Below are 21,782 nucleotides of genomic sequence, written 5' to 3' on the forward strand. Positions count from 1 at the left end.
ATTTCCTTGACTGCCTGTTCTATGTGAACATTGAAAAAGAGGGGGACAAACTGCAGCCTTGCCTCACACCTTTCTGGATTGCTGCTTCTTTTTCAAATCCCTCGATTCTTATGACTGCAGACTGTTTTTACGCAGATTGTAGATAATTCTTCGTTCTCGGTATCTTTTTCCAAACACCTTCAGAATCTTAAATAGCTTGGTCCAATCAACGTTATCGAATGCCTTTTCTAGATCTACGAATGCCATGTACGTGGGATTGTCCTTCTTGATTCGATTCTCTAAGATCAGACGTAATGTCAGATTTGATTCACGTGTTCCTACATTTCTTCTGAAGCCAAATTGATCTCCCAGTTCAGCGTCAACTTGTTTTCCCATTCTTCTGTAAATAATACGTGTTAAAATTTTGCAGGCATGAGATACTAAACTAATGGTGCGATAGTTTTCACACCTGTCAGCACCGGCTTTCTTGGGAATAGGTATAATAACATTGTGCCGAAAATCAGATGGGACTTCTCCTGTCTCATACATCTTACACACTAAATGGAAAAACCTGGCCATGCTCGTTTCTCCTAAGGCAGTCAGTAATTCAGAGGGAATGCCATCAATTCCAGGTGCCTTGTTCCTAAAGTGTATCTGGAATCCTCTCCGAATTATTTTCGTATAATTTCATATATCAAATTATTACAAATTATTCATAATCATAAATAATAAACTACAGGAGTTTTCGTAATTTACGAAAATAATCACACATACTTGTATACAGTATCTTCTTCGAATCGGTCTACTGCCATTGTGTATAAAATATGACTGTAGAAATGTACCTAATAAAACTCATCACTATCGGTTGCTTCGTTGTTTTCCTCCGTTAGAAGTACGTTAGGTGTTTCTGGAAGTAAGAGCTCTAAGGCTTCCGATGAAAAGGGTTTGCTTTTCTTTTGTCGCCTTTGTCTATTACTGCTCAGCAATGGTTCTGATGTTAACAAAAGTCTATTCAGTATATCTTTGTTACACTGAATTCAGGAGAACTTCATGGAAAATTGTAGCCTATATAGGCGAAAATGTCTATTTCGTGCTCCGGCTGCCTCTTCTGAAAAGTTGGCCAATGGGCAATATTGCATGTTCTATTACTGTGGCAGCGTGTCTCAGAATTTTATGTTCTGTGGGTGTCATTGGGTGCCACCCATACAATTTTACATACAGTTTTGCGGTTTCTACTGAGTAATTCGCGAATTTCTTTTTTTTTTTTTTTTGCTAGGGGCTTTACACGAATTTCTTTACATCAATTCTGTATCCACTCGACAAAGTCTCCAAAATAACTTTAAATTTCTTTATGAGATTTATATCTATTCCTGTGATCATGGAAGCGGTATCAGGATCGGCAAAGAATCTCCTTGAGGTGTTTCCATCATTACCGTTGCCAAATCCTATTTTAAGAACATAAACCAAGAGGTCCATTTCTTCTTTCAAACCTGCTTGAATACGTTCCGTGTGTCTGTTATAACAGCTATGTCTGCATTTGTCCTTGCTTGCCATTTTGGAATAGGCATTTTGTAAGGCAAATGCAGGAGTGACTCAAAAAATCGTATCCTTGCATGAAGAATTGATAGTCCAAATTTGATAGTTTCGGGATTTTCAGTGCGTTGTTCATTCTTTAAATTATTAAATCCTTTGGAGGTGTCTCCACATATATAGCACCTCATAGTGGAAGATGTACTTGTCACAGCATTGCATACTTTTGCGTCTACCACGGTGGGCGCTAGTGTATGTTTTATGTGAAGTAAAACACCACTTCCTGAAGGTATTTTGGTCTTCCTCAGATTTCTTGTTTGGTTTTCTATATAATTGATTTCTTCATTTGTAATATCACTTGGTTCGTGAACGAAACGAACACGTACTAGCCTGCAATATCTCGTTGATGACGGCGCTGGGTTTTGCCATATATTCCTTCTCTGGTGTCCTGTGTTACATACCAGTCGCAAGGGCACAAATGAACTTTGAAAGATATTTGCGTCACTATCCGCAAAATTCTGGAACACTTGTTTGAATTGTTGTTGTTGTGATCCATCGCAACCCCATTGGGACAAGAGTTCAAGATTATGTTTTCCTTCCTCATTTAAATTTATACTTTCCAGAACATCCTTCAGGTATTGGCATAAAAGAAAAGACGAGTGGTGCAGGAGCTCCTGAAGATTTATTTCGGCACAGGTTTCGGTCACTGTCATGGACTCTTCTCGCGGGTAACAAGCTCTCTTTGCTTCTTTCACAAGTGAATTCATGAAAATATTCATCTTTACTAGAAGCGTGAATAATCTCATACTGTTTTTTTGTCATGTCATCTTCCACAAAAATTGCTAATGCTGTTGCTGGAGTGTATTTTTGGATGGCATTTCTTGAAGTAGACGTAAGGATTTTTCTGTACCTTGTAGCTCTTGTTAGTGATGAGGTGATGTTTTTCATAATTTTGGAAGCATCAATATCTCCTTCAGCTGACTGTCTCATCTGTGCTGCATATGTCAACTGATCATGAGGTATCTTCCCCCGTAAGTCCTTTTGCTTAAAGTGAAACTTGAATAATTTTAAAGCCTGTCTAAGGGAACCCTTCGCACTTACTGGACAGTTAGTCATTTCTATAAGCGTACATTCCAAAAATGAAAATTTTCGTCTGTCTTCCGATTTGGACACTGCTTCAAATGTCGTAAAGTGATTTTCTGGACATCTCCAGAGCCGACCCTGGAAATAATAAAGCGGAATTTATATGATAATCAATATATATGTTGGATAAATTAAAGCTATACATTTATTTTACTGGCCTATGCACCTCAGCTTCCTTTGCCCCACTTTACTTCCAAATCACATTAATAGAAAAGGCGTACATACGCGGGAACTTTTTCTTCGTGAATATTTCCAGCAAATGCTAAGGTTTATAATACCACAAGTATTATAGATGAACCCGTCTGAACTCACACTCAAAAGTACTGCAATAGTTTGAATTTATCAAACTTTGAGTTGGTTTGTATACCTTGTTTCCTTACTTCCGACTGCTTGTGTGGCAAGATCTTTGGTGTGGGATTACTACAAATACTGATATTTGACGTAATATTTATTGATCTTCAAGGGGATATAATTTGTTATGGTATCTGACCAAGTTCATGTTTTCGACTTTTGGCCAGCTTTTTGCGTGATATACTCCTCTGTGGGTCGGTGGTGTGAATTTCAGTGGGATTGGCAGACTGATATGCAATAGCAACTTGTGGCTCGGTGAGGAAACCAACGGGAAACTATCTCGCTCCCAATTTCCCTAGTACGCCTCTTCAGTGACGCCTAAGCTCTTTATGACAGCTGTTGGCGAAGCTATGGAGGATCAAACCAGCCTTCGGGCTGAATACCCCAACAAAAACTTTTATGATGAGATCTTCCGAAAAGTGACATTCGCAAATCCTAGCTACGCGTAAGCAGCATGTCTTTTCTTGGGATTGCTCTAGTCCACTTAGAAAAATGCTATTCTCTTTCAGGTGGTGAGAAGACATGTTTACCTTTGTCTGACCCGTAACTAGATCGCCATTCCGGCACTAACCACGATGGCATTTTCAAACTCACTATATTTCCAAATATAGTTAATATACTCAAACATTAGTACCGTGGCACCAAGTAAAAAGGCGAGCGCCCAGTACAAAGAATGTCACCTATGAACCCAAACTGATCGTTGCGGTGTAGTCGCAACTCTCCGTATCGTAGTCTTTGCTGTAATGGGAAGAGTGTCGAAGTGCTATTTCTATTCGCTACGCCACTAGACTGATCGAACTCGCCAAAGTGAGCTCAGCTCCACAGTCCGAGCCCCTCACTCTGTCTAAGAGTAATCAATGATGGGCAAGAAAATCTTTTTATAGAAAATATCTGGCAACCCTAAATGGGCCTCAGTACATTTTGACGAACAACAAATCATAATATGAATTATCTCGCATCACCAAATCGAATCTATTGTGTGTAAATGTCAGACTGTCAGTCACGGAGAAAAGGTAAAAGAATCGGAAAACAATTTAGACTGATAAATTGAATAATTACTGACATGACAAACGTTTCTCCTGCCTTAAAAGCGTTCACACGTTGGCATGCTCCTCTTTTTTTATTGATCAGCGAATTTAAGTCATCTTTCATATGAAATGTACTGCACTTAAGGTAATTGAAAAAAATGCATCAGGCGCTACTCACTTAGTTATTCATGACCACATGTCCTAAATATTCAACAGCATTCACTCAGTGCGTCAACCGTCCCACTTGACTAAGTTAGTCACTACTGTAAACAGCTCCACACAAGAAGATACATACCAACTTTTAACCAACGCAATGTTCTTTAGAGCGACAAACATTGAAACTTCTATTCGCCCGTTGTTTCATCTGTCTATGGTTCTTGGATTAGCACCAGTAAATTGGAATCCTGTTAGACATACTGAAAGAGTACCCTGCGGATACATAATCTCACTGATTATACTTGTGGCCCTCACGACGTCGTACCTCATTGCTCTAGTCGACAGGCTGACAGAGTATTCCATTCTCAATATTGTAGTGCAGAGCGATGTGCTTGACTTAAGTATGTCAGCATTTGCAGCTATTTCTTCTGTGATAATTTACAGCACGATTAGAAGGAATAATATCAGGCGGATAGTGGACTCATTTTCCAAGATCGACAAGTTTTTGATTGCTCATAGTTCAGCGATCTATACTACAACAGTACGGCGATGTTCAGTAAGACTGTTGCTCCCTTTCCTTGTACGCACAATTCCCTGCGTACTGGACTGGTATGCTCTCCATCACGGCACACATGCCCACAAGAGTACGCTCTATGTAGTGACATACTATCCATTCCACTTTATAATCCTGACAGTCTATCTTCAGTTCCATGAATTTACACAAATTCTCACGCACAGGATCATACTTGTAAATAACCTGATGAAGAAATTTTGTGCAGAGCACTGTACATTACAAGAGAATCAATCTGAATCACATATCTATATTTGTTGCATCAATCATCAACATGACGTGACCCCAGCAGCAAGAAAATCACAACCTTCTTCAGCAAGTATTTCAAGTATCACACTTCTGCCACACTTTCTTACCAATAATTGTTGGGCTGAACCTATTGCTGATGTACCAGACAGGCATGTTCTCCATAAACTTCGTGTCATGCAAGACGCAATGTATGATATTGGGAACCTCTTGAACGAAACATTTGGTTTTCAAATCACGACTGCAATAGCAGCTTCATCCATGAATCTCATTGATTGTATTTACTTAGCTGTAAACGTAATAGCTGGCAGGGAGGACACAAGAAGTGGATTTTCGTCACTGGTTGTTACGAGTATGTGTGCCAATGCAACAGCTCAGTTGACGGTGTTGTTCATCATCACCAGGACCTGCGAAAGCGCCGTCAGAGAGGCAGGAAGAACGGCACAGCTGGTGAACAAGTTACTGCTGGTGGAGACACAAGGACATGACAGAATCCAAGAACTGAAGCTCTTCTCCCAACAGTTGATACACTCCAAACTGAAGTTTACAGCATGTGGGCTCTTCAATATAAATCTCAATATGCTGTTTTCTCTCATCGGAGGACTGGTGACTTATCTCACAATCCTTTTGCAGCTTCAACATTCGACTCATCCATAAATTTCGGACAACAAATGCGTTTTACATTTCCCTTACGCCTCTTCTAATAAATATATTCCTTTTCTTGCTGATAAATGCAATATTTTTTCACGTGTATTTCAAGTAAGGAAATTTTTCTAGGATTTCAGGAGAAGGAGAAATCAGGTTTGTTCAGTAATTACAGTATTTAACTTAAACACATACTTGTGTGTTAGAACATAATGATCTGTATATTGTACCAGGAGTAAGAGCATGAGAATGGTCTTAGGGACTGTTCAGTTCTTACGAGCCGGTACACAGAAAGGAGTTCGCAGAGCGAAATAATACATGTTATTTTGCAAAATTTAAATTTATTCAACTGGCTTGACGCATAAATAACTTCATTATTATTTCGCATTGGAAATTAGAAATTAATTGGAAATATCCTCTATTAGATTTATTCTTCAATGTTTCAATAAATATTGTGAAGCCTGATAAATTCTTGCGATGAATGAAAGCTGAAACTAAACTAATTTCTTTCATGAATTTTGTAAAGTAAATATTGCCTCGTAATTATCTAGAGTTTTTCCAGAATAATCATATGTAGTGACTACAGTCTTTCTAGAATATTCACTGATGATACCTACAGTCCTTCTAAATTAATCACTTTACATTATTATTTGAAATATCTACAGTCTTTCTAAAAAAATATTTCTTCAAATTTCCTAACGTCTTTTTAACTTAGCACTTGCGTTAAATTAGCACTTGAAAAGAATAAAGTGACTTTTCATGAAGTTCGTAATTGAATAGTGTCATTTATCATATGTGAATGATTTCTATTTTTTTTTTGCTAGGGGCTTTACGTCGCACCGACACAGATAGGTCTTATGGCGACGATGGGATAGGAAAGGCCTAGGAGTTGGAAGGAAGCGGCCGTGGCCTTAATTAAGGTATAGCCCCAGAATTTGCCTGGTGTGAAAATGGGAAACAACGGAAAACCATTTTCAGGGCTGCCGATAGTGGGATTCGAACCTGCTATCTCCCGGATGCAGGCTCACAGCCGCGCGCCTCTACGCGCATGGCCAACTCGCCCGGTGAATGATTTCTACGAACAGCATATGGAACTCCTTCTATGTCGTGAGCACCACGTTGTATCACGTACCATCGTCCCACGTCAAGTCAGGTGTTATTAATTGTGAAGAAACGAGAAAGTTAAATTGACGGTAAATTGTGAGTGTTAAAATAGCACGATCTCATCAAGAGAATTTTAGTCAGTCACCAGTAAACAGTACTTAGAATCGCACTTTGAATCACAGTCTGTCATGTAAAAATTCAAAATAAGAATCACACTTTGAGATAATTATGGTTTTGAGTGAAAGTAAAGCACAGTCTGAAACAACTATGGTTTCGAAGCACGAAATCGTAATTACCGAAACTGTGCTTTTAAAGGTAGAATCTTTCGAACACAGTTCAAGCAGTAAGAGTTTCGAAACACTGTTCAAATAATTCATACTATTTACACATGAGAATAATGTTATTGTCAGTCAAAAACACCTGGTACTTGGTTTAAAATGAAACCTGAAGTTTAAACTTTTTTGGTTATCAAGTGCCAGTTCGGTTCATTTACTACACACGTAAGACATATTCGAATGTTCCTAATTATTCATAAAACAAATACTAGGGTGATATTATGTGTTATTTTTCTTCATTTGAGTTAATATTTCACGGAATTGCCACAAATGTCTTTAAGATTCACTAGGTTATTTGATACCACTGTTCAAAAACAAGTAATTTTCGCAAAAAGTTGTGCACTCACGAAAACGAAAAATACTAAGTTCCAAGTTTTCGAAATATCGTAAGTTCCGATCAATCACTGTCAAATGTTAAACACTCATTCTAGCACACGCTGAAATTTTACAAGTTCTGAGATATTACCGAGAAATATTAGAATTCGTCTGGGCACACGCCGGATTTTTCTAAGTCCGTAGCACTGCAGAAATTTTATAAGTACGACGAGTAATTTCGCGTAACGCGACAAAGTTTTCAGGTTCGACACCTGCACACGGCGACCTTATGATGACCCGTCATAGTTGAGTTGTAGATTGCAACTAACTGTACCTCTCCAGTCTCCGCTCTTTTATACCCGAAGTCGAGGCTGGCTGCCTGCTCCTTGTGGAAAATGTGTTTTCTTTTTCAAATCAATATCTTGAGAATCCGTCGGCCGATCTACTTGAAATTTTGGCAAGATGGCATTCAAATAATGGGTCTCACAGTGATGCACGTTATTATTTTGTATCTGGAAGGATTTAAAAGATATAAAAAACATTCTAGTACATTCTAGACTAGTGAGCCGGCTGCACGTGGAGATTACGTTATCCTGCATGCTTCCTGCCTGTGACGTAGCACTCTGTCACACACATAGCTTGCAGCTCCTTCCCATACTTTTACCTCGCACGCAGTATTCAAGTGTTTGCGCTTTCACGTCACAAAGAATTTGCGAGTTAAAAACTCAAAGTTCCAGGCTGTAGGCATTCCTGCTAGTCGTTGACTCTCCAGCTACTTTCCGCCAATAATCAGGCAGTAATCCCATCTATCGGAAATGAGTGGCAGCAGAAGAGACAAATTACATCACAGCAATGGTCAGTGTAATGTTACTGTTGATCAATTTTATGAGCTTCCGATATTGTAGGCCTTCACATTTAAGTTTTTTTCCGTCTCTGTGCTATTAGTGCATCTAATGTCAAGGCAGTCCTTGCTTCTGTCATGACTCCCTGTTGTCTTATTCTTCAAGCTATCGTTCCTTTACGACTTCTTCTCATGTTTTATAATCATGTTCACATTTTTCTTGTCGGTACGGGCCGATGACCACGCTGTTTTACACCTTAAGGCAACCATGGCAAAAACGCCAGTTAACACGATAAAGCAATATTTCCATGTTAACAATGCTTGACTTTGATATGGACTAAGAAACAAGTGTCTAAATTCACTATTCTATTATCACAGTCGGTACAGTAACACTGTGTAAGACATAAATGGTTGGAACTTGTATTATCTATTATATAATACTATTCGATAGGAGCAATAACATAGGTATTTAAAAAAAAAAAAAGGTACCTTTCCCTAAACAACATTTTCAGCCGGCGTGAATGAAAATTATTTTTATCCTAGACTGTAGAACCTTAATCCCAGACTACACATAACGATTTTCATTAAATTCTGTTCAACCATTTCCTCGTAGTTCAGCGTTGATATGGACTTAGCAACAAAAATCGAAATTCACGAATATCACTGTTATCATAGCCGGTTCGGTAAAAATGTATAAGAAATAAATGATCGGAAATTTAATTCTGTATAACTTTGGTTAATTTATCCTAAATTGTAGCGCATCATTCTCCGACTCTATATACCGATTTTCATTAAATTATCTTCAGACATTTTCTTGTGATGTTCGTACAGACAGACAGACAGACAGACAGACAGACAGACAGACAGACAGACAGACAGACAGACAGACAGACAGACAGACATGTCGGAAAATTAAAAAGTGCATTTCCTTGTTCTGAGCAATGTGCAGACAAAACTCTTATTTTATATACCGGGTGAGCCCGCTGAGCCTGACGTTTCTGCTTTTAGACATCCCAACGAACGTCAGTGGGGTGATGGTAGATTTTCCTTTGCCGCATACCAAGCTACAGTCGCCTTTAAAGCACTTACTGCGTCATCACTGCACAGCTTTTGCAAAAACACATATGCGACAGGTATTTACATAATACATCAAACTGTCATAGGGTTATGTAAAATATACGTGCCAATTATAAGCTTTCGATTGGTTATGAAATTATCGCTAAATGCGATGGCATACTGATAGAAACCGTGTGTGAGTTTGTGAAACGGGACGTAGTTTTACATCAAGTAAGCTCTCTGAAAAACTGGAGACAACAGTCACCGTGGTATAATGGACTAAGCGCAGATGTGTTCATGTTGCGTTGGTAGGTGGGCTCGAATCCTACGAGTGATAAATATTCTTAATTACATTTTAAAGTTTGAGGATCAAATAAGAGGCCGTTCGTGCTACATTCGACCAATAACATGCAGTCCTGGTCATTTCTTCGCTATGTATTCAACAGATGAGTATGCTGACATGCTCCTCATTTACGGCGAAATGAAATGGCGTATGGCTTTTAGTGCCGGGAGTGTCCGAGGACATGTTGGGCTCGCCAGGTGCAGGTCTTTTGATTTGACACCCGTAGGCGATCTGCGCGTCGTGATGAGGATGAAATGACGATGAAGACGACACATACACCCAGCCCCCGTGCCAGCGAAATTAACCAATTATGGTTAAAATTCCCGACCCTGCCGGGAATCGAACCCGGGACCCCTGTGACCAAGGGCCAGCACGCTAACCATTTAGCCACGGAGCCGGACATAAACGGTGAAGCAAGACTGAACGCACAGGAAGCACAGTCCCTGTATCAGGAAAGATTTTCACACAAAAGAAAACCAAACGCAATTACGTTTAGGAGGGAGGATCGACGTTTGCGTATAACTTCGTCACTTTCTCGAACAAGTCTTGTTAGAGAGGCACCAGTTACGTCCGATGAAACTGCGGAGATGGTTTTGGGCATTTTCCGGGAGAATCCTCACACGAGTAACCGGGCAGTAGCACAACATGTCAACATCAGCCAGTCGTCTGTTGTAAGGATATTGCATTCCAGACTTTTTCGTCCGTATCGCCTGCAACTACATCAAGAACTCCACGGACGAGATTTCGAAACCCCGTGTTGATTTCTGTGTGTGGATATTGACGCAAGTGGCAAATGATCCATGGTTTGTATCTCACCTTTTATTTTCGGACGAGGCACGATTTCATAAAAATGTCACTCTGAATCGTTATAATTTGCATTACTGAAGTGCTGAAAACCCCACTGGGTAAGCCAGGCAGCATTTCAGGCACGATGGGCAGTAAATGTCTGGTGTGGTATACTGGGTGATCACCTAATTGGATCATATTTCTTTGAGGAACATTTGACTGGAGACAGGTACCTACAGTTTATTCAAGACCAACTACTATTGCCGCTAGAGGATGCGCCCCTGGATGAGTCTTGTAACCATGTGGTATCAACACGACGGAGCTCCCCCTCACTTGTCAGCAGATGTTCGCAACTAACTGAATGTTATACATCCCGGTCGATGGATAGGAAGGGGAGGATCTGTCACCTGGCCTGCTAGATCACCCGAGTTGACGCTACTGGACTTCTTCCTATGGGGCTATTTGAAGGATGCAGTGTACGCTCAGCAACCGGAAAATCATGAATGCCTTCGAAACCTTATTACCGAAGCCTGTGAATCCGTAACACCTACAATGCTACAAAGAGCCCGAATGGCAGTTCAACGGCGTGCTGAAACGTGCATTACTGCAGAAGGCCATCTATTCGAACACTTACTGCGCTAACAGGCTGTTGCTCAGTCGAGCGGATTCAAACCCCTAACCATTCTATCCTCGTCCAGCTTATAAAACATCCACATAAGTAGCCCTAATGGCCTAGAACAGTGCCAAAATAAATAAATAAATAAATAAATAAATAAATAAATAAATAAATAAATAAATAAATAAATAAATAAATAAATAAATAAATCTTCTTCTTCTTCTTAATCTGTTTACCCTCCAGGGTTGGATTTTATCGTCAGACTCAGCGAGGGATCCCACCTCTACCGCCTCAAGGGCAGTGTCCTGGAGCTTCAAACTCTGGGTCGGGGGATGAAACTGGGGAGGATGAGCAGTACCTCGCCCAGGCGGCCTCACCTCCCATGCTGAACAGGGGTCTTGCGGGGTATGGGAAGATTGGAAGTGATAGACAAGGAAGATGGAAGGAAGCGGCCGCGGCCTTAAATTAGGTATCATCCCAGCATTTGCCTGGAGGAGAAGTGGGAAACCACAGAAAATCACTTCCAGGATGGCTGAGGTGGGAATCGAATCTCCTTCTACTCAGTTAACCTCCCGAGGCTGAGTGGACCCCATTCCAGCCCTCGTACCACTTTTCAAATTTCGTGGCAGAGTCAAGAATCGAACCCGGGCCTCCGGGGGTGGCAGGTAATCACACTAATCACTGCACCACAGAGGCGGACAAATAAATAAACAAATAAATAAATAAATAAATAAATAAATAAATAAATAAATAAATAAATAAATAAATAAATAAACCCACGACGTGAGGGCATTCGGATACATTCGCTCTGTGGATGATTCTCGAAGTACAACATGCGAATTGCTTCACCACGTCCGATCACCATTTACAACGCTCAGTTCAAAAATCATTTTACTACACTTCCCAAACAGATATTGTAGTGATTTATATCTAAATTTAATCGGGAAACTCTCATCTATGTTTTAATAAAAAACGGAAGTGTATAAAATGTATCTTTTTCATATTTTCCGGGTCGGGCCCTCTTAAGAGACAGTCTTCAAATACACTGACTGACAGAGCAAATGCAACACCAAGAAGGAGTGGTCAGAACTTTATGCCAATTGCAGGGTAGACTGACGTCACTGAGGTATGCTCATGATGTGAAATGCGCCGCTGTGCTGCGCACGTAGCGAACGATAAATGGGACACGGCGTTGGCGAATGGCCCACTTCGTACCGTGATTTCTCAGCCGACAGTCATTGTAAGACGTGTTGTCGTGTGCCACAGGACACGTGTATAGCTAAGAATGCCAGGCCGCCGTCAACGGAGGCATTTCCAGCAGACAGACGACTTTACGAGGGGTATGGTGATCGGGCTGAGAAGGGCAGGTTGGTCGCTTCGTCAAATCGCAGCCGATACCCATAGGGGTGTGTCCACGGTGCAGCGCCTGTGGCGAAGATGGTTGGCGCAGGGACATGTGGCACGTGCGAGGGGTCCAGGAGCAGCCCGAGTGACGTCAGCACGCGAGGATCGGCGCATCCGCCGCCAAGCGGTGGCAGCCCCGCACGCCACGTCAACCGCCATTCTTCAGCATGTGCAAGACACCCTGGCTGTTCCAATATCGACCAGAACAATTTCCCGTCGATTGGTTGAAGGAGGCCTGCACTCCCGGCGTCCGCTCAGAAGACTACCATTGACTCCACAGCATAGACGTGCACGCCTGGCATTGTGCCGGGCTAGAGCGACTTGGATGAGGGAATGGCGGAACGTCGTGTTCTCCGATGAGTCACGCTTCTGTTCTGTCAGTGATAGTCACCGCAGACGAGTGTGCCGTCGGCGTGGAGAAAGGTCAAATCCGGCAGTAACTGTGGAGCGCCCTACCGCTAGACAACGCGGCATCATGGTTTGGGGCGCTATTGCGTATGATTCCACGTCACTTCTAGTGCGTATTCAAGGCACGTTAAATGCCCACCGCTACGTGCAGCATGTGCTGCGGCCGGTGGCACTCCCGTACCTTCAGGGGCTGCCCAATGCTCTGTTTCAGCAGGATAATGCCCGCCCACACACTGCTCGCATCTCCCAACAGGCTCTACGAGGTGTACAGATGCTTCCGTGGCCAGCGTACTCTCCGGATCTCTCACCAATCGAAAACGTGTGGGGTCTCATTGGACGCCGTTTGCAAACTCTGCCCCAGCCTCGTACGGACGACCAACTGTGGCAAATGGTTGACAGAGAATGGAGAACCATCCCTCAGGACACCATCCGCACTCTTATTGACTCTGTACCTCGACGTGTTTCTGAGTGCATCGCCGCTCGCGGTGGTCCTACATCCTACTGAGTCGATGCCGTGCGCATTGTGTAACCTGCATATCGGTTTGAAATAAACATCAATTATTCGTCCGTGCCGTCTCTGTTTTTCCCCAACTTTCATCCCTTTTGAACCACTCCTTCTTGGTGTTGCATTTGCTCTGTCAGTCAGTGTATATTATTCGATGCTAACATGGTATTCCGCGGGATCATCTGTCTTCCGTCCGACTCGTTGGCTGAACGGTCAGCGTACTAGCCTTCGGTTCAGAGGGTCCCGGGTTCGGTTCCCGGCCGGGTCGGGGATTTTAACCTTAATTGGTTAATTCCATTGGCACGGGGGCTGGATGTAAGTTATGTGTTGTCTTCATCATCATTTCATCCTTATCACGACACGCAGGTCGCCTATGGGAGTCAACTAAAAAGACCTGCACCTGGCGAGCCGAACCCGTTCTGGGACATCCCGGCACTAAAAGCCATACGACATTTCATTTCATCTGTCTTCCTATGACTCAGGTGGCGGTGGTGATTGTTTTTGCTTTAAGAGGAAGTACAACCGGGCAAACATCCTCTATTAACACTAATCAGAGGGAAAAATAAAAGAAATCTAACTCTTCGAAAAATGAAGGTATCTGCCAAAGGAAGACAGGGCTACGAAGGGCGTGAAAGTGACAGACTCTGTAGGCCTTGTAAACCGAATGCCGTCGATGTCTGAAAAGAGTTGACCAAGGGAGGTCGGATAGGAAAGATGAAAGGGAGGAGCGTAACCATAGAGGTTAGTCACCACACACCACACACATATCTCTATAAACAGGCTGGCTAACCCATACAATTTAAAATTAGAGGTATTTCAAATGAACTTTTTTGGACAGAAACCCCTAAGTTAGACTTTCTTTTAACAAGAAAGCTCAGTCAAGACAATTTTGAATTCTTCTTTGCGACCATCAGGAACCGTGGAGGTAATTCTAACAATCCTACTGCTTTACAGTTCAAGTCTGCATATTGGAAATGTCTCTTAACACAAATAACACCATCTTCGTCTGGAATCAGTATTTCAGATGAGACACCTGTTTAAAATATACGTAGCTCCAGATCATGATCCTAACAGCTTTCATGTAACTTTTGGTGCAGTTAATGACCATGCATACTGTTCTACTGCCTCTTCAGAATTGACAGAATATTCTGAAACTGTTGTGGAATATATTGCTGGATGGACTGTAAAAAAAGCCAGTAAAACTTTCCGATGTGAATAGTGTCTCTCCATAATAAATGGTTCTTCAGGAAGCTGTCTGATGGTGAAGGTTAAAGATAGGGGTGGTCTGCTTTGTGCTTCTGAGGAAGTAGTGAAATAATTGAGTAAAACTGCTGAACGAGTGTTGCGATGCAATGTCAGTACAAATCTAAAACCTGAAAATAACTTCAACTACAAGTTTTTTCACTACTATGTGATACACAACATTTCAAGGCTTATGACCATTTATTTACATCTTGTGAATATGGTGAAGAATCACATTATTCCACTTTACTGACATTACTCCTGAAGATCTATTTTGAGGCTCACTTGCACCACATAGCAAAGAAGCAATCCTACAATTTGCATAAAAATTCTGTACGCCAGTTGTTCACAAAGCTCATCTTGTTTAAAGGACAATAACTTTGTTCACCAAGGTACTTGCATTCTACAGTATTAACATCATGATGTAAGTGCTTATTGATAGGATGTTTATCATATTTGAAATTTACTACTTTTAATCTCATGTTATTTAGTTTCTCAGTTTTGTATGGTTTTGTGAAAATAGAGGCCAGATTTTAAATGACGATGATAATTTTTTTGTTTAAAGGGGCCTAACAGCTAGGTCATCGGCCCCTAATGATATAAGGAAAGAAATGAAAATTTCAAAATATATCACTGACTAGAATCTAAAACGAAAGACGATGAAAAATGATCGTGAAACGAAAACAATCAGTAGATCCTATTCCTAATGCCTTAAGTACTGGGATGATATATAAAAAGGGGTCTAAAATCCAGGTCACTGGCCCCTCACAATGGTACTAATCACTGGTAAAGCGGGACCATGGTGTTCCTCCTAAAGTGGTACTAATCACAGGTAACACAGGCTCGTGGTGTTTCTCGGATGGTGGGTACTATCATAGGTAATAAATCTCATATTATTATATTGGTGGGTACTAAGCACAAGCAATGTATACCCATAGTATGTCACACATAATGGTTCCACTCACAGGTAACACAAGGTTCGTATCCCACTGTCGGCAGCTCTAAAGATGGTTTTCCGTGATTTCCCATTTTCACACCAGGCAAATGCTGGGGCTGTACCTTAATTAAGGCCACAGCCGTTTCCTTCCAACTCCTAGGCCTTTCCTATCGCATCGTCGCCAAAGGACCTATCTGTGTCGGTGCGACGTAAAGCAACTAGCAGGAAAGGTAACAAAAACCTATGGTGTTTGCACATAAGGGTTCTACTCACAAGCAACGCAGAACCATGGTGTTGCTCACATAGTGTTACTAATCATAAGCAATTTAGTTCCATGGTGTATATCACATTATGGTAATGTCCACAGGCAACACAAGCCCATGGTGTTCCTCACATAATGGAATTACTCTCAGGCAACGCAGACCCATGGTTTTCATCACAGTGGTATTTATCACGGGCCCCAGTCAAACCTATGGTTTTTCTCACAAAGTGGTGCCAACCAGGGACAAAGTAGATCCATGGTGTTCCTTATAACGTAGTACTACTTATAGGTAACACAGGTCCATTCTGAACACAGTGGAACCGACCGGTGGAATGTATACGTTGACACTTAGCACAAACAACGCCCAGACCTGTAGTATTTCTCGGAAAATGGTACTGCTTCTATGTAACGTACATCTATGGCTTTCCTCGCAAGGTTGTACTAGCAGCAAGTAACGTCGACCCATGGTGTTCTGCACATAATGGTTCTAATCACAAGTAATCACATGGGTCTAATATCATCCCTTGGTCGCCCCCTTTTAGTGAGCTCTTATGACAGGCAGGGGATACCATGAGTGTATTTTTCATCTGCGTACTCCAACCACAGGGGGGAATCTAAATTATGGTTCATTTGAGTTATTGTATTAGTTTTAATTATCTGATTTGTACTTAACTGAACTAGCCGTTGATAATCTGATGTTCAACCCCTTACATTTGTATAAGCCTATTTGTGTGTGTGTATAGAGACCAAAGTATAAAATATGGTGTGTATTCGTACTATTATTTTAGATTTTAAAAATTATAATCAGGAACTGTCTCATCTGTACTTGGAGATTCTACAGAAGGTAGGTACTTACAATATAGTACAGCATTATGTCAGTTATAAAGTGATATTGTTAACATAAATTGTGCTTACAATATGGTTTAAGGTATATTACTTTTGTATATTTGTGTTCAAAATCTACAAGAGAATTAGACATTTCATTCTACTATACTAGTTTGTTTGTTTACATTTTTATATAGGCTACAGCTGGCATACGGTATCATAGCAAATTGTTCCTTAAGTATTATGGATACGGCACTTATAATCTACTTTTGAATAGGCCTCCTTGTGTATATATAGAGACCAAAGTGTAAATATGGTGTGTATTCGTACAATTATTTTAGTTAGGTTTCTTATTATGAGTACAAACTCTTCCATATGTACTTAGAGGTTATAGGTAGTACAATATGGTACATAATTATGTCAATTACGAAGTGATATTTTTAATATAAGTTGTGTTTATAATACCCATGGTTTATGGTGCATTAATTTTGTATGCTCGCGTTCAATACCTATAAGATGATCAGACATTTCATCCTATTGTATTAGTTCGAAGTTTTGTTTGTTTGTTTAAATTTTTATATAGGCTAACAGCTGACATATCCTAACAAACTGTTCCCTAATGAACTTATCTAATAGCATTTCACGGCACCTACGAGTGAACCGGCGATGGTCGGCTTGTGTACCGTAACCCCCTACTCACTTTGAGCATTCAACATTATTTCATTAAATATTGTTAATTATAGGAATCTGGAGTTACCTTACAACCAACAGTCTATTGCCACATAACCGCAATAATGAATTATTCACATTCGTTACACGCTGTCATCACACAACTTCTACTGTACATTTAATACATGTATTTTAAAAAGAATTTTATCATAACTAAGGCCGGTTTTATTGCATGAAACATAAAGAATAATGAATTTAACGTGTACGTCTATACAAGTACAATCACTCTGCCATGACACTTGTCGTTTGTTTTGCCTGTAAGTGTCATGGCTGCTAGAAGGTCAAGTAGATTCAAAGATGGTCGGCAGATAGCAGTCTATATCTTTAATGTCGCTGAGACGTCGAGATAAGATCGGACAATTATGGCAGGATGATTGGAGTCACCCCTAGTGTCAAACAGGTCGTAGTTTGTTTACGTCCTTCCGAACATTCCGCGCTCTCTGTGGTTTACTAAACATTATTATAACTAGAGACGAGAATTATAGGCACTAAAAACAGTTAGAATAGGCAGGCATATAGGCTCTTAAATTAGCCAAAATAGGCATGTAAATAGGCACTAACGTATAAAATAGGCATGAAAAAATACTAATAATTTAATAACACACTCAATTACTATAAAAGGAATTTACAAGCAACTTTTCAATGTTTTCCAGCAACAATCTTATTCTCCTATCGGGCAGACTGTTTTGTACTGATAGAAAGATGTCGCAACATCACAGGAAGTGACTGGAAAAAACTTCAATGAAGCCACTTCATCTGGTTTTAGTTCAACTGCTTCATCTACCTCCCCTCGTAGCACCCTGACTACTTTTACCGTCGCTTTCCATCATTGATTCTGCTGCAGGACTCTTATGGAACGTTTTGCTGACAGCGGCTACCTTCCCAGAGGTTCGGTCTAAACATCTCCTGACTTCTTTCACAACCCTAAATGACACCACCAGGGGAAAGCCACTCTTCTGCAACCCGGTGACTGCTCCCGGCAGCTTGTTGAAGTTTGAAGGTGCTCCATTTTATGCAGGGGGCTATCAGCTCTCACCATTGCAGCGCACAGGTCTATAGAAAATTGTTGTTGGTCGCTGTTTACAGTGGACAGGTAGAAAAGCTGCGACGACATCGCTTTCTGTACTCGTGTCAAATGCATCGCAGTATTTCTGTGTTGATCTATATGGTATCTTTTCACATTTGATCTTAAAAATAATAAAATTGACTTACATTACAATGTTCCCAAATCTTAAATTTCTACAGGTGGACTAATTGGCAATAATGCATAGTATAATCATAAAATTGTTTCATAAGAAAAAGAAAAGGCTATTAGAGGTGATGTTTCTAGAAGTACAAGATATTAAAGTGGAACAAGAGAATTCGTAATTTACATGGAAATACACTGACTGACAGAGCAAATGCAACACCAAGAAGGAGTGGTCAGAACTTTATGCCAATTGCAGGGTAGACTGACGTCACTGAGGTATGCTCATGATGTGAAATGCGCCGCTGTGCTGCGCACGTAGCGAACGATAAATGGGACACGGCGTTGGCGAATGGCCCACTTCGTACCGTGATTTCTCAGCCGACAGTCATTGTAAGACGTGTTGTCGTGTGCCACAGGACACGTGTATAGCTAAGAATGCCAGGCCGCCGTCAACGGAGGCATTTCCAGCAGACAGACGACTTTACGAGGGGTATGGTGATCGGGCTGAGAAGGGCAGGTTGGTCGCTTCGTCAAATCGCAGCCGATACCCATAGGGATGTGTCCACGGTGCAGCGCCTGTGGCGAAGATGGTTGGCGCAGGGACATGTGGCACGTGCGAGGGGTCCAGGAGCAGCCCGAGTGACGTCAGCACGCGAGGATCGGCGCATCCGCCGCCAAGCGGTGGCAGCCCCGCACGCCACGTCAACCGCCATTCTTCAGCATGTGCAAGACACCCTGGCTGTTCCAATATCGACCAGAACAATTTCCCGTCGATTGGTTGAAGGAGGCCTGCACTCCCGGCGTCCGCTCAGAAGACTACCATTGACTCCACAGCATAGACGTGCACGCCTGGCATGGTGCCGGGCTAGAGCGACTTGGATGAGGGAATGGCGGAGCGTCGTGTTCTCCGATGAGTCACGCTTCTATTCTGTCAGTGATAGTCACCGCAGACGAGTGTGCCGTCGGCGTGGAGAAAGGTCAAATCCGGCAGTAACTGTGGAGCGCCCTACCGCTAGACAACGCGACATCATGGTTTGGGGCGCTATTGAGTATGATTACACGTCACCTCTAGTGCGTATTCAAGGCACGTTAAATGCCCACCGCTACGTGCAGCATGTGCTGCGGCCGGTGGCACTCCCGTACCTTCAGGGGCTGCCCAATGCTCTGTTTCAGCAGGATAATGCCCGCCCATACACTGCTCGCATCTCCCAACAGGCTCTACGAGGTGTACAGATGCTTCCGTGGCCAGCGTACTCTCCGGATCTCTCACCAATCGAAAACGTGTGGGATCTCATTGGACGCCGTTTGCAAACTCTGCCCCAGCCTCGTACGGACGACCAACTGTGGCAAATGGTTGACAGAGAATGGAGAACCATCCCCCAGGACACCATCCGCACTCTTATTGACTCTGTACCTCGACGTGTTTCTACGTGCATCGGCGCTCGCGGTGGTCCTACATCCTACTGAGTCGATGCCGTGCGCATTGTGTAACCTGCATATCGGTTTGAAATAAACATCAATTATTCGTCCGTGCCGTCTCTGTTTTTTCCCCAACTTTCATCCCTTTCGAACCACTCCTTCTTGGTGTTGCATTTGCTCTGTCAGTCAGTGTATGTCCTCAAAAATGTTCAGTTATAATGTGGCAGGTTCCTGTCCAGTTCACCGGGCGAAAAAATAATAAAAATGACGTGAAACGATACCTGAGTAGCGTAGAGGAGAGGTCCTTCCTATATGATTTCCAGGGACTCGCCAAGCTGCCCCTAGCTGTATTGTTACTTATATAGGAGAATTAAAATGGAGGCACTAAAAATCTCAGATTTGTGAACATTTTATATGTTGCTATTCGTCGGCTTTGGTCAGCCGGGTCAGCTGCCATGTAGACTATTTTCTGTTGCCTGCAATAGATCCTGCATCATGTGTGCCCACAAGGCTGCCACCCTCGTTGAAAATTAGAAAGCCGCGTGATTTGAAACTGTCGTGGCATGCGACCATAACCTTACTTTTCGTCAGAGTTTAGCAAGACTCTAGATGGGATGCTAGAGCTTACCCACCCCAGACTCTTTTTGCTTGCCCCTCCCCGCCAGCACAACGGTTACTAACCGGACCTTACCAATCCAGACCAACGGTCTTTTCACTGGCCTGATCTTGTAAAGATAGTCTTTGCAGCCTTGTAAAACACACTGTCACATCGTCCAAGCTGTGCCATCCTGTATGTCTAGCCTCTGTGACATCGTCATAGCGGCACCACATTCGATCTCTATCCTATGTTTCGCGAAGGCTTAGCGGAAGCGTAATAGAGTTCACTAACGCCTACACATAGCGCTAGTGAAAGTTACTAACGATTTAAAAAAATCAGTTTTAGTCCGCGTCTGTGATGTAGTAGTTAGCGTGATTAGTCGCCACCCACGGAGGCCCGGGTTCGATTCCCGGCTCTGCCACGAAATTCGAAAAGTGGCACGTGGGCTGGAACGGGGTCCACTCGGCTTTGGGAGGTCAACTGAGTAGAGGTGGGTTCGATTCCCACCTCCACCATCCTCGAAGTGATTTTCCGTGGTTTCCCACTTCTCCTCCAGATAAATGCCGGGATGTTATCTACGATAAGAACGCGGCCAATTCCTTCTCTCTTCTTTGCCTGTCCCTTCCAATCTTCCCATGCCTTCACAAGGCCCGTTTAGCACAGAAGGTTTGGGCGAGGTACTAGTCCTCCTCCCCCGTTGTATCCCCCAACCAAAGTCTCACGCTACAGGACACTGCCCTTGAGACAGTAGAGGTGGGATCCTTCGCTGAGCCCCAGGGAAGGAAAGAAAACATTTCAGTTGTGAATCTCTATTTTTACAGGAAATGAATCAGAGTTTAAAATACCGATTTTTAATATTCATCCACTCTGTGACAAGAGACCACCGGGCGTTCTAACTCCTCGTTTAGTAATTAAATGATTATTTAAATTTTAGCAATATAAGTTATTGAAAGTTCACGACTAACACAGCATTGAAACAAAACAACTTTCCACAATACGTAATTTAATAGGCCTATAAATGCTACAATGCAATGCGATCGTAGTTCATCAAGGGTTATGAATTTCATGTTGTTGGTCCGTATCGTAGTTCAGTCACAAAAAAAAAAGTATAAAAGGAACAAACGAACTTTCCTCCTTACAGCAGAAGACTACCCTTCCATCCGTAGTTACAATTCTTTTTGCGTCACGCCGACACAGATAGGTCTTATGGTGCCAAAGG

Source organism: Anabrus simplex, chromosome 1 (assembly GCF_040414725.1).
Source record: "Anabrus simplex isolate iqAnaSimp1 chromosome 1, ASM4041472v1, whole genome shotgun sequence".
NCBI classification, from domain to species: Eukaryota; Metazoa; Arthropoda; class Insecta; order Orthoptera; family Tettigoniidae; genus Anabrus; species Anabrus simplex.